Raw genomic sequence first — 12,403 nt, forward strand, 5'->3', positions numbered from 1 at the left:
CATAGACATGATTGGATTACGTCTATCGCAATACGGTTATTCATTTAAGGAGAATAATGGTTACTCTGTTTATTTGAATAATACCTTCAATGGTCTTACACCTAAAATGAATGGTTTATTAAATCTCGATCGTAGTGATACACATGTTCATGCCAAAAGATAGTAATGATAGTACCACCTACTTGTGGCACTGCCACGTAAGTCATATCGGTATAAAACGCATGAAGAAGCTCCATATTGATGGATCTTTGGGCTCACTCGTTTTTGAAAAGTTTGAGACATGCGAACCATGTCTATTGGTGTATATGCATGAAGAAACTCCATGCAAATGGACCGTTTTGACTCACTTGATTTTGAATCACTTGGGACATGCAAATCATACCACATGGGCAAGATGACTGAAAAGCCTCGTTTTCAGTAAGATGGAACAAGATAGCAACTTGTTGGAAGTAACACATTTTGATGTGTGCAGTCCAATGAGTGCTGAGGCATGCAGTGAATATCGTTATGTTCTTACTTCACAGATGATTCGAGTAGATGTTGAGTATATTTACTTGATGAATCACGAGTCTGAATTATTGAAAGGTTCAAGTAATTTCAGTGTGAAGTTGAAAGATCGTCGTGACAAGAGGATAAAAGATCTATGATATGATCATAGAGATGAATATCTGAATCACGAGTTTGGCACAGAATTAAGACATTGTGGAAATTGTTTCACAACTGATACAGCCTGGAACACCATAGTGTGATGGTGTGTCCAAACGTCATAGTTGCACCCTATTGGATATGGTGCATACCATGATGTCTCTTATCGAGTTACCACTATAGTTTATGGGTTAGGCATTAGAGACAACCACATTCACTTTAAATAGGGCACCACGTAATTCCGTTGAGATGACACCGTATGAATTATGGTTTAGAGAAACCTAAGCTGTCATTTCTTAGAAGTTTGGGGCTGCGATGCTTATGTGGAAAGGTTTCAGGCTGATAAGCTCGAACCCAAAGCGGATAAATGCATCTTCATAGGACACCCAAAACAGTTGGGTATACCTCCTGTCTCAGATTCGAAAGCAATAAGGGATTGTTTCTAGAATCGGGTCCTTTCTCGAGGAAAAGTTTCTCTCGAAAGAATTGAGTGGGAGGATGGTGGAGACTTGATGAGGTTATTAAACCGTCTCTTCAACTAGTGTGTGGCAGGGCACAGGAAGTTGTTCCTGTGGCACCTACACCAATTGAAGTGGAAGCTTATGATAGTGATCATGAAACTTCAGATCAAGTCACTACCAAACTTCGTGGGATGACAAGGATGCGTACTACTTCAGAGTGGTACGTAATCCTGTCTTGGAAGTCATGTTGCTAGACAACAATGAACCTACGAGCTATGGAGAAGCGATGGTGGGCCCGGATTCCGATAAATGGCTCAAGGCCATAAAACCCGAGAGAGGATCCATGTATGAAAACAAAGTGTAGACTTTGGAAGAACTACTTGATGGTCGTAAGGCTGTTAGGTACATATGGATTTTGAAAGGAAGACAGACAATGATGGTAAGTGTCACCATTGAGAAAGCTCGACTTGTCGTTAAGATGTTTTTCGACAAGTTCAAGGAGTTGACTACGATGAGACTTTCTCACTCGTAGCGATGCTAAGAGTCTGTTGGAATTATATTAGCAATTACTGCATTATTTATGAAATCTTGCAGATAGGATGTCAAAACATTGTTTCCTCGACGATTCTTGAGGAAAGGTTGTATGTGATACAACCGGAAGGTTTTGTCTATCCTGAAATATGCTAATAAGTATGCAAAGCTCCAGCAATCCTTCTGAGGACTGGAGTGAGCATCTCGGAGTTGGAATGTATGCTTTGATGATGATCAAAGATTTTGGGTGTATACAAAGTTTATGAGAAACTTGTATTTCCAAAGAAGTGAGTGGGAGCACTATAGAATTTCTGATGAGTATATGTTGTTGACATATTAATGATCAGAAATGACGTAGAATTTCTGGAAAGCATATAGGGTTATTTGGAAAGTGTTTTCAATGGAAAACCTGGATTAAGCTACTTGAACATTGAGCATCAAGATCTATAAGGATAGATCAAAACGCTTAATAGTACTTTCAAATGAGCACATGCCTTGACGTGATCTTGAAGGTGTTCAAGATGGATCAGTCAAAGAAGGAGTTCTTGCCTGAGTTGTAAGGTATGAAGTTAAGACTTAAAGCTCGACCATGGCAGAATAGAGAGAAAGGAACGAAGGTCGTCCCCTATGCTTAAGACATAGGCTCTACAGTATGCTATGCTGTGTACCGCACCTGAAGTGTGCTTTACCATGAGTCAGTCAAGGGGTACAAGAGTGATCCAAGAATGGATCACAGGACAGCGGTCAAAGTTATCCTTAGTAACTAGTGGACTAAGGAATTTTCTCAATTATGGAGGTGGTAAAAGAGTTCGTCGTAAAGGGTTACGTCGATGCAAGCTTAACACCTATCCGGATAGCTCTGAGTAGAGATACCGGATACGTATAATGGAGCAACAATTTAGAATAGCTCCAAGTAGAACAGTTATTTGGAATAGCTCCAAATAGAACGTGGTAGCTGCATCTAGGAGATGACATAGAGATTTGTAAAGCACACACGGATCTGAAAGGTTCAGACCCGTTGACTATAACCTCTCTCACAAGCATAACATGATCAAACCCAGAACTCATCGAGTGTTAATCACATGGTAAATGTGAACTAGATTATTGACTCTAGTAAACTCTTTGGGTGTTAGTCACATGGGGATGTGACCTTGAGTGTTAATCACATATCGATGTGAACTAGATTATTGACTCTAGTGCAAGTGGGAGACTGTTGGAAATATGCCCTAGAGGCAATAATAAATTGATTATTATTATATTTCCTTGTTCATGATAATCGTTTATTATCCATGCTAGAATTGTATTGATAGGAAACTCAGATACATGTGTGGATACATAGACAACACCATGTCCCTAGTAAGCCTCTAGTTGACTAGCTCGTTGATCAATAGATGGTTACGGTTTCCTGACCATGGACATTGGATGTCGTTGATAACGGGATCACATCATTAGGAGAATGATGTGATGGACAAGACCCAATCCTAAGCCTAGCACAAGATCATGTAGTTCGTATGCTAAAGCTTTTCTAATGTCAAGTATCATTTCCTTAGACCATGAGATTGTGCAACTCCCGGATACCGTAGGAGTGCTTTGGGTGTGCCAAACGTCACAACGTAACTGGGTGGCTATAAAGGTACACTACGGGTATCTCTGAAAGTGTCTGTTGGGTTGGCACGAATCGAGATTGGGATTTTGTCACTCCGTGTAAACGGAGAGGTATCTCTGGGCCCACTCGGTAGGACATCATCATAATGTGCACAATGTGACCAAGGGGTTGATCACGGGATGATGTGTTACGGAACGAGTAAAGAGACTTGCCGGTAACGAGATTGAACAAGGTATCGGTATACCGACGATCGAATCTCGGGCAAGTACCATACCGCTAGACAAAGGGAATTGTATACGGGATCGATTGAGTCCTTGACATCGTGGTTCATCCGATGAGATCATCGTGGAACATGTGGGAGCCAACATGGGTATCCAGATCCCGCTGTTGGTTATTGACCGGAGAACATCTCGGTCATGTCTGCATGTCTCCCGAACCCGTAGGGTCTACACACTTAAGGTTCGATGACGCTAGGGTTATAAAGGAAGCTTGTATGTGGTTACCGAATGTTGTTCGGAGTCCCGGATGAGATCCCGGACGTCACGAGGAGTTCCGGAATGGTCCGGAGGTAAAGATTTATATATAGGAAGTCCTGTTTCGGCCATCGGGACAAGTTTCGGGGTCATCGGTATTGTACCGGGACCACCGGAAGGGTCCCGGGGGCCCACCGGGTGGGGCCACCTGCCCCGGGGGCCACATGGGCTGTAGGGGGTGCGCCTTGGCCTACATGGGCCAAGGGCACCAGCCCCTAGAGGCCCATGCGCCAAGATAAGGAAAAGGGGAGAGTCCTAAAGGGGAAGGCACCTCCGAGGTGCCTTGGGGAGGATGGACTCCTCCCCCCTCTCTTAGCCGCACCCCTTCCTTGGAGGAAGGGGCAAGGCTGCGCCTCCCCCCTCTCCCCTGCCCCTATATATAGTGGAGGGGAGGGAGGGCATCCATACCTGAGCCCTTGGCGCCTCCCTCCCTCCCGTGACACCTCCTCCTCTCCCGTAGGTGCTTGGCGAAGCCCTGAAGGATTGCCACGCTCCTCCATCACCACCACGCCGTTGTGCTGCTGCTGGATGGAGTCTTCCTCAACCTCTCCCTCTCTCCTTGCTGGATCAAGGCGTGGGAGACATCGTCGAGCTGTACGTGTGTTGAACGCGGAGGTGCCGTCCGTTCGGCACTAGGATCATCGGTGATCTGAATCACGACGAGTACGACTCCATCAACCCCGTTCACTTGAACGCTTCCGCTTAGCGATCTACAAGGGTATGTAGATGCACTCTCTTTCTACTCATTGCTGGTCTCTCCATAGATAGATCTTGGTGATTCGTAGGAAAATTTTGAATTTCTGCTACGTTCCCAACACTTGGCGCATCAACCAACGACAGCCCGGCGGAGGCGAGCAGCTCCTCGTCGAAAGTTTCTCCTTCGACCGGCGCCCTGGAGCTCGACGCCCAGGGAAGCTTGATGAAGATACCGTCGTCGGCCTTCAAGTAGGCGCCGGGCTGGGGCTCATGGGAGCCTGGCTCCGCGGCGGCGGCGGAGGGATCGGTGGTCGGCGCAGCGCCTGGCGCTCCTGCGGTCTCAGGGCCGTCAGTACGATAGCCCGACCCCTCGCCAGCCTCTGCGGCGGCAGCCTTGGCGGCCTCTTCGCCGGCGGGATCATCAGCACCGGCCCCTTCTTCGTTGGCGGCAGCGTCATCGTTGCTGCCACGCGTGTCTTCCTCGCCGGCGCCCTCAGCCTCCATTGGCTCCGCAGCAGATGGATCTGAAGAGTGAAGAAGGGAGAAAAATCGATCAAAAATCCAGGAAAAGGAATTCAGAAGAAGAAGAACCCAAGGGAAGATTTCAGGCAAGAAGGTTACTTGTACCAAGATCTGCAGTTGCGGTCTCAGCCGCCGCGGGGTCGTTGGTGCTGTCCCTTGCCGGAGAGCTGCCCCTTGCCGGAGAGTTCTCCCTTGCCGGAGAGCGCTCCCTTGCCGGGGACTCCTCCCTTGGTGGCGTAGTCGAAGCAGATGGCACTTCGGGACCAGCTTCCGGGCGCTCCTGATGTGGCTGTTCTGCTCCTACACAAATCAGCGGTCAAGATATCAGCAAAGGAAAAAGCACTCATGCGCGCCTGATAGCAGAAAGCAAACTATGAACTTACGCTGGGGGCTGTGCTGGCGGCTGCTTTGGGGAGTGGTTGCGGGGTCCGTCAAGGTGGTCTCGGACACACCCCCTGCCGACACGGTGGGATCGTCCTCGATGACGATCACCGCGGCCTTGGCTCTCTTCGCCGCTCTCTGGGCCAGCGTCCTGAAAAAGAATAGGTTCAGATTGAAGCAAGTCAGATACAAGACAAAAACATCAAGAATTGAAGAACTACAAGAACACCAAAGAAACTTACTCTTATTCCTCCTCGTTGGAGCTGAGCGCAGAGAGATCGAAGTCCGGCTCCCCTTCGGTGCGGCGAGGCGGAGGAGTAGGATCCCTTGCCCGCTTGGCAGGGGTGGTGGCGGTGGACCGGGAAGATCCCGCTCTAGTTGCCGCAGCAGCGTGAGGCGCTCCCGCAGCAACATTGCTTGCCGCGGTAGAGCGTGTCGCACGGCTCGGTGGCTGTTGGCTCGTTTGCCGCCCCGCTACGTCCCCGGCCCTACGGAGACGCCTCCTTGGCGGGGCCGGGGGCTCCACCTACGGCAAGCTGTCCGAAGGCTCGGGCTCTTCCTCGCCGGCCTCGCTCGGCTCAGCTTCAGAGCCGGCAAGAACTTCCTCGCCAACGAACTCCGCGCACTTGGCAAGGTTTGCCGCCTCTGCCGCCTCCGCCTCCTCCACGGTGAACCCAAACGCGCCCGCGGCAGCTGCTGCTGCAGCCTCCTCCGCCCTAGTGGCGATGCGCTGCAGCTCCGCGTCGGTGGTGTCGTGGGTGAGGCTTTTCTGTTCGTCGGCGCGGATCGGCACTTCCACCAAGTCGTCGAAGAACGCTTGCACGACGTCATCCGTGGGTTGTTGCCAAGTTGGGGCGATTCCGTGTGAATCGCACAACGGCATCATCGCGCGGATCCGATCAAGCGACGAATTGTTGCATAGCGGGATGACGCTCCTCGGCAGCGTGAAGGGATGCTGGGGATCTCGTTTGAACAACTCCAGGAGCATCGCATCCAGCTCCAGGACGGTGAAATTGAAGTTGAGGCCTGGCCGCAGCCTCATGATGTCCGCCGAGTTCTTGAACTCCCAGGCGGGCCTCCCCCTCTCCTGCAGAGGGGCGATGCGGCGGCGAAGGAAATCTGCGCCGACAGCGCCTACAGTGAGCCCGGCAAGCCTGAGGCGAAGGATCCTGGTGATGGTGATCTTCAGCCTCTCGTCTTCTGGGGCCAAGTTGCTCCTATCATTACCACGCACTATGGGGGCTTGGCGCACGGCAGTGAACGACTGCGGGTTCTCCTCGACGATCCAACACCACTCCGCTCTCCACTCCTCTCACTTGCTGCGGGGCTCACCCTCTAGATATGCCTCCTTCTTGCCGACTCTCGAGATCCAGGCGATCCCTCCGGCAAGCGGCTCTCCTCTCTCGACCCGAGGCATGAAGAAGTGGCGGAAAAGGGCTACATTTGGGTGGACTCTGACAAAGTTTTCGCACAAATGTGCGAAAACTGCCATGGTCAGAATGGCGTTGGCAGTGAAATCAAGGAGGCGGAGCCCGTAGGTGTTCATTATGTCGCAGAAGAACTCCGAGAAGGGCGGGCAGAGCCCGCAATAGAAGAACAGCGCGAAGAATGGGTACCCGTTTGGAGCCAGTTCAGAAGCGGCAGCCGGGAGTACCCTCGTGCGCGGATGCGCTCGTGTCTCCGTCGCCCAAAAGAGGTAGAAGTATTCCCTCAGCTCCTTCGCACCGAGCTAGGGGAGAAGATTGCCCGCTCCTTCCGCAGCGCCGCGAGCTGCTGCGCCTCGGCCGACTTCACGCCCTTCCCCTTGTCGGCTTTTGGAGCCATGGCAAAGGTGGTGGGGGAGATCGGCGGCGTTGGTGATGCTGGTGGCAATGGGGTGCGGAGCACTGCTCTCTCGGCTTGGAGAAGAAGGGGGGAGCGGCGGAGGTTTGTGAAGATGGAGTAGTAGCAACCAGCGAGGGGGAATGAACTGCCCCTGTTTCCTCTGCTTATAAAGAGGGAGGGGGCGGACGTTTCGCCCTTCCGAATAAAGAAACCACCCACGATCTCTCCCACGACGCCACATTCAACGCGTGCCGTTAGGGGAGGGCGCGGTGGATACGAAGTCAGATTCGGCGTGGCCCAGGCCGCGTGTGCCCGTGCCCTGTTTTGGGCCTGGCCCAATAGCGCTCGGCACCGTGTGTGGCCCAGGCCCGGGGGCTCCTGTCGGTGTACTAGAGTAGGGGTACCCTAGTATCCCGAACTTGTGCACGGGCAGTTGTAGCACCCCGCGGCAAGGCTTGCCGGGCGACCGCCAAGATCCTCCGTGGTTCCCTTGGAGCCATTCAGGAACAAAGTATTTAAGCCAAGGAGGCAAGGCCCCGGCAAGAGGAGCTTGCCGGGAAGGTCAGCCAAAGCATCCCAAGGAACTTGCCGCGACGCACCACGCGTCCCGGCAAGGCAACAAGGCCCCGGCAAGAGGAGCTTGCCGGGAAGATCAACCAAGGCATCTCAAGGTTCGGTGAGCGACAAGCTTCCGGGCCCGACAAGACAACAGCTGCGGCAAGGCGCTTGCCGCGGCAGGCGGCCACCCTATACCCACGCTCCAGCGCATCCACCAACATGTCGCTCTAGGGGCCTTTCCAGGCGTGCGTGGCGGGAGGCTGTGCAGCCAGCGGTGCGCGGTGGCATGCGAAGCTGACAAGATCGCCATCGTGGCGAAAGGTGGCGCCCCTGACGGTCCTTTTCTGCGCTGTTTGGGCGACTCAGACGGGCATTTAATGCCCTTGTCCCCTGTCGTCAGGGTTAGGTAGGTTGTACTGTACAAGTAACTATACCAACCACCTTGCTTTTTACATTTGTACCCTTCTCTGCGTTGCCACCTGTCGGTGACCCCTTTAGCGTATAAAAGGAGGCCCATGCACAACGTAGAGGGGGTTGGGTCCATTCGGGGGTTCGACTCATTCGGAAGCCAGAAAACACTTAGCTCTCTCGAGCAAGAACATAATAGAATCAAACAAGCAGTAGTAGGAGTATTATCTCTCCGGAGAGCTCCGAAGCTGGGTAAACCGCTCGTGTGCTTCGCCTTGATCTGATCTTCGTGCGACCTCCGCCCCCCGCCGAACCGAAAGGGGCCCGGTCCACCGGCCCCATAGGTGTTCGTGGATCAGTTTCCCCGGCAGTTTCTGCCTGTTATAGAGACATAAGGGGTTTGTATTTCTGTGTGTGGTCTGGTCAGCACGGTTGTGGTGAACTTTTCATATGTAGGGGTTTATAGGGAGACACTCTTCGAGTTGAATCCGCAATGCATTCCTAGATAATCTGACTACTATTTATGTTTTCATGAGTCTCAGATTCTGAACAACATCATAATGATTATGTGCTTGCGCGCATGAAAAGAATAAAGCAGAACAATGCCATGGCTGTTAAACTTGGCTAAGGGACTGAAATCAAGTTTGGATGCAATGCAATGCAAACACTCTCCAACTACAGATTCATGCTCAGAATATGATCCTAACAGTGATTTTGGGCTAGAGGGAGACCTAAGTCAATGTAGCTCCCTAATGGAGGAGTCAGAGGCAGATGCCCTATCTTATTCACCCATCAAGGTGCTTGCTCTAACTTTCCAAGGTTATATTGGTCACACATATCCCGCAACTAAAGCTTTGCATTGCTTCTACTTTGTTGCACTGCCATTAGCTTAGTTTACACATCGTGTATGTGAATACGCACTGCCTATCCATTTTCAGTACATATTCCATCTGTCATCATACCATATTTATCCATTCAAAAGCTATTCTTGTGTATTAGACGTTCAAAAGGAAGAGGGCGATTGCTGATCACGGAGGAGCACAAGCAAAGTATTTGGAAAAGGTAGTGACACCTGATAAATCAAATAGCCCATTAGGTGTAGTTGCAATATCACCTGACCCACAAAACACCCCAACTCTAGCAGACTCTAGCCCTACTACACTGGTCATTTCTGACGCCCCAACTCAGCAGACCCCAACTGCAGCAAATAGTATGCTGATGCTAGTTGACATAGCACCAACTCTATGATGCAAAGCCCCCATTCCAACAAAGAGTACACCAAATCCAGTTGCCAAATCCCTTTTCGAACCAGAGAGCCCCAATTGGAACAAATAGGACCCCTGTTCCATTTCTTCCCAGTTTAGAAGATGAAACTTATATTGTTGTCAGGAACATTGTCCGCATCTTTCCTTCATGGAAATATTGTACCGCGGACACAGAACAATTTCCAGTCTTCCTCTGCAACTTACGCGTAATTAATGTACTATTGTTATTCATGGTAATTACCGCATATGTTTCTGCTGACAGAAGACACAAGATTTCATTCTTTTAAATAGGCGAGGACCAAACTGGATTGTCAAGACGAGCAAGGGTTGGTTGCGCTTTTCAAGCACTCATTGATTAAGTATCGTTCCTACCTGAGGCAAGCGCACCTCGATGGCAAGCCTCTAAACGAAATTCTGCAAAGTCTCCGGTGCTACATTTATCTGATGGTGACTGGAATAGTCTTGTTATACATTGGTCTCGTCTACAGCGTAAGGTACTGTCTGTGATATCACATCACAATTTGAACTACACTTCTGCATTTGCCTTAATGTCTCACTTGTACCCAAACTATTAGCAGAAGAACATTCATTCTCACGGGACCACAGAATCTCACAACTATACTGCAAACTGCATTGCTCTTCTGAGTACCTCTTGCCCTGTATGACCATACTTACTTTCATAGCTCTTTGATTATGTAGCATCACTGGACATGTTATCCTTGTTATCGTCCATTTGGTGGACATTATAAGCTCTGTATGGACTCTTACATAAATTTAGAATCAACCCAATGCTTTTGAAGAGGTTTAGCTCTGCATTCCTCTTGTAAGGACTGAACATCGTCTATCACTGTACTTACATTAACAGCTACTCCCTCCGTCCCATAATATAGAATGTTTTGTACAGTACGCCAGTGCTCAAAACACTCTTATATTATGGGAAGAGGGATTGGTTCATTGTGTAGCATTCTGCATCTTATCTCCCTCGCCCACCATTTACTATAAAAGATCAGATCTATATTTAATCTTACCAAAAAGTAGAATACACAGACAATGCCAGTGCAGAAGTGTAGCCCATTGCTCTTGTCAGTACATTTTGTCCTACAACGCTTGTACTTCCAGGGATTGGTAGTTGATTATGTAGCATCAATCTGCATCTTATCTTCATTATCCTCTATCCCTTCCAGTATTATCATATCTATAATTACTCTCTACAAAATGTAGAGTACATGCAATGCTTATGAAGAAGATTCTGTGCTGAAATTCTTGAGTTATCCTTCCCTTGACATGGAGAAGGGCATTATAAAGCTGGTGTTAACTCTTAATGTAAGTCAGTCCTTCTAAAGCATTTATCCTGAACTGCTGTTTAATTTGCTCATACTCCCTATCGTTTACTGCTGTTTAGTTTGATGTTTCTATCAAAATGCATGTTTGTAAGAACCATAAGTTCTAAGTTTTACTTGTAAAACCAAATTCCTTATTCATACCATGCACATTACTCAATACTCCCTATATGCATGCTTGTTTTTGTGGATCTATAATCCAGTGTGTGGTGAAGCAGCCCACGTTTGCACCTTGTCATCTCCTGTTTTATCTTACCGATGTGGCTGATGATATGAACAACATGCCATGCACATTAACCAAAATATATACAATGATTGTCTTTACCCTTCATCTATGCTTATTATGTTGACATGGTAATCTAGTAGTGTGGTGAAGCTCCCCGCATTATGAACAATGCCAAATTATGCTATTGATATTTTGAACTTACTCTTTATTTTCTAATTTGAAATTGGATGGAATTGACAACATAATTATCATCTTTGTTTATACACATGCAAAACCTGTCATCTCTCTGCTTGTTTCAAGGTGATATGCCTAATGGCATGCACAAGTCTGCTGAAGGTTGTAGACAAACCCAACATATATTGCAGCAAAGAAGGCAAAACATCTGGAAGAAAGCGAGACAACCCCAAAGTCTTGTCTTGATGCAGTGTTCAAGTTACTTGAGACTAGCAGTAAGACAAGCTCACAGAATTTTCTTCCTGAATCAGTTCGACTTCTCCAGTCCCAAGTTCTAGCAGAAAGGCATTCTGCAACTCAACTTCGACTTGAAGTCCTATCTCTAAGAAAGATTGCAGAGAACACCAATCAGGACCTCATTGGTAAATAGCTACACTTGGAAGCTATGATCGACATGCTAGTCCGGTCTCACAGCCTTGCTCAGCAGCCTGCATAGCAGTTCTCAGGCAAGGCTAACCTTTCTTGAACTGTCTTGGAAGTGGTCTCGGTTCAGTATTACTTTGTTATGCTGCAATGGTGCCCAATTTTTGTAATCTACTTCTTCGTTGCGCTTTATGATCACTGGTGGCGAACATCGATGCCCAGTGGATGTAATATACCATAAATCCTTTATTGTATAGTGTAGGTTTATTCTTGGTTACTATGGCATAATTTTCTTTATTGTATAGAGTAGGTTTGTCCTTAATACCTACTAGTTACTGCCATCATTCGCTATCTGAAAAAAATGATGTAGTTGACCGGGCCGAAACATTCACCTCTAACGGGCCTGGTTTTTAGTGGGCCACAATTGGGCCGGCCTGCATCTTTCTTGGGCCCGAATGATTGGGGCCTTCACACTTTGAGCTAGCCCCACAGCTTACTCCGGCCTCTTTTTGACCCAAATTTTAGTTGGGCCTTTTGTGGACCCAACGCTTAGTTTGGTCCGGGTAGCATTGGGCCATTAACAGGCTGATTATTCTACTGGCCTGTTACGGACCAGAAGAAACCATGGGCCTTTAGCAGGCCGAAATGCATGTTGGACCTCAATTTTCACTAGTCGTCGACGGGCCTTCAGCAGGATGAAATGTAGATCGGGCCTTTTTGGGCCCAGTTATATGATGGGCCATTACCAGGCCGAAACATATCTCGGGCCTTAGTTGGCCCACTGATATCATGGGCCTTTAAGAGGCCGAA

The sequence above is a fragment of the Triticum aestivum genome, chromosome 6B (genome assembly GCF_018294505.1).
Source record: "Triticum aestivum cultivar Chinese Spring chromosome 6B, IWGSC CS RefSeq v2.1, whole genome shotgun sequence".
Lineage (NCBI taxonomy): Eukaryota > Viridiplantae > Streptophyta > Magnoliopsida > Poales > Poaceae > Triticum > Triticum aestivum.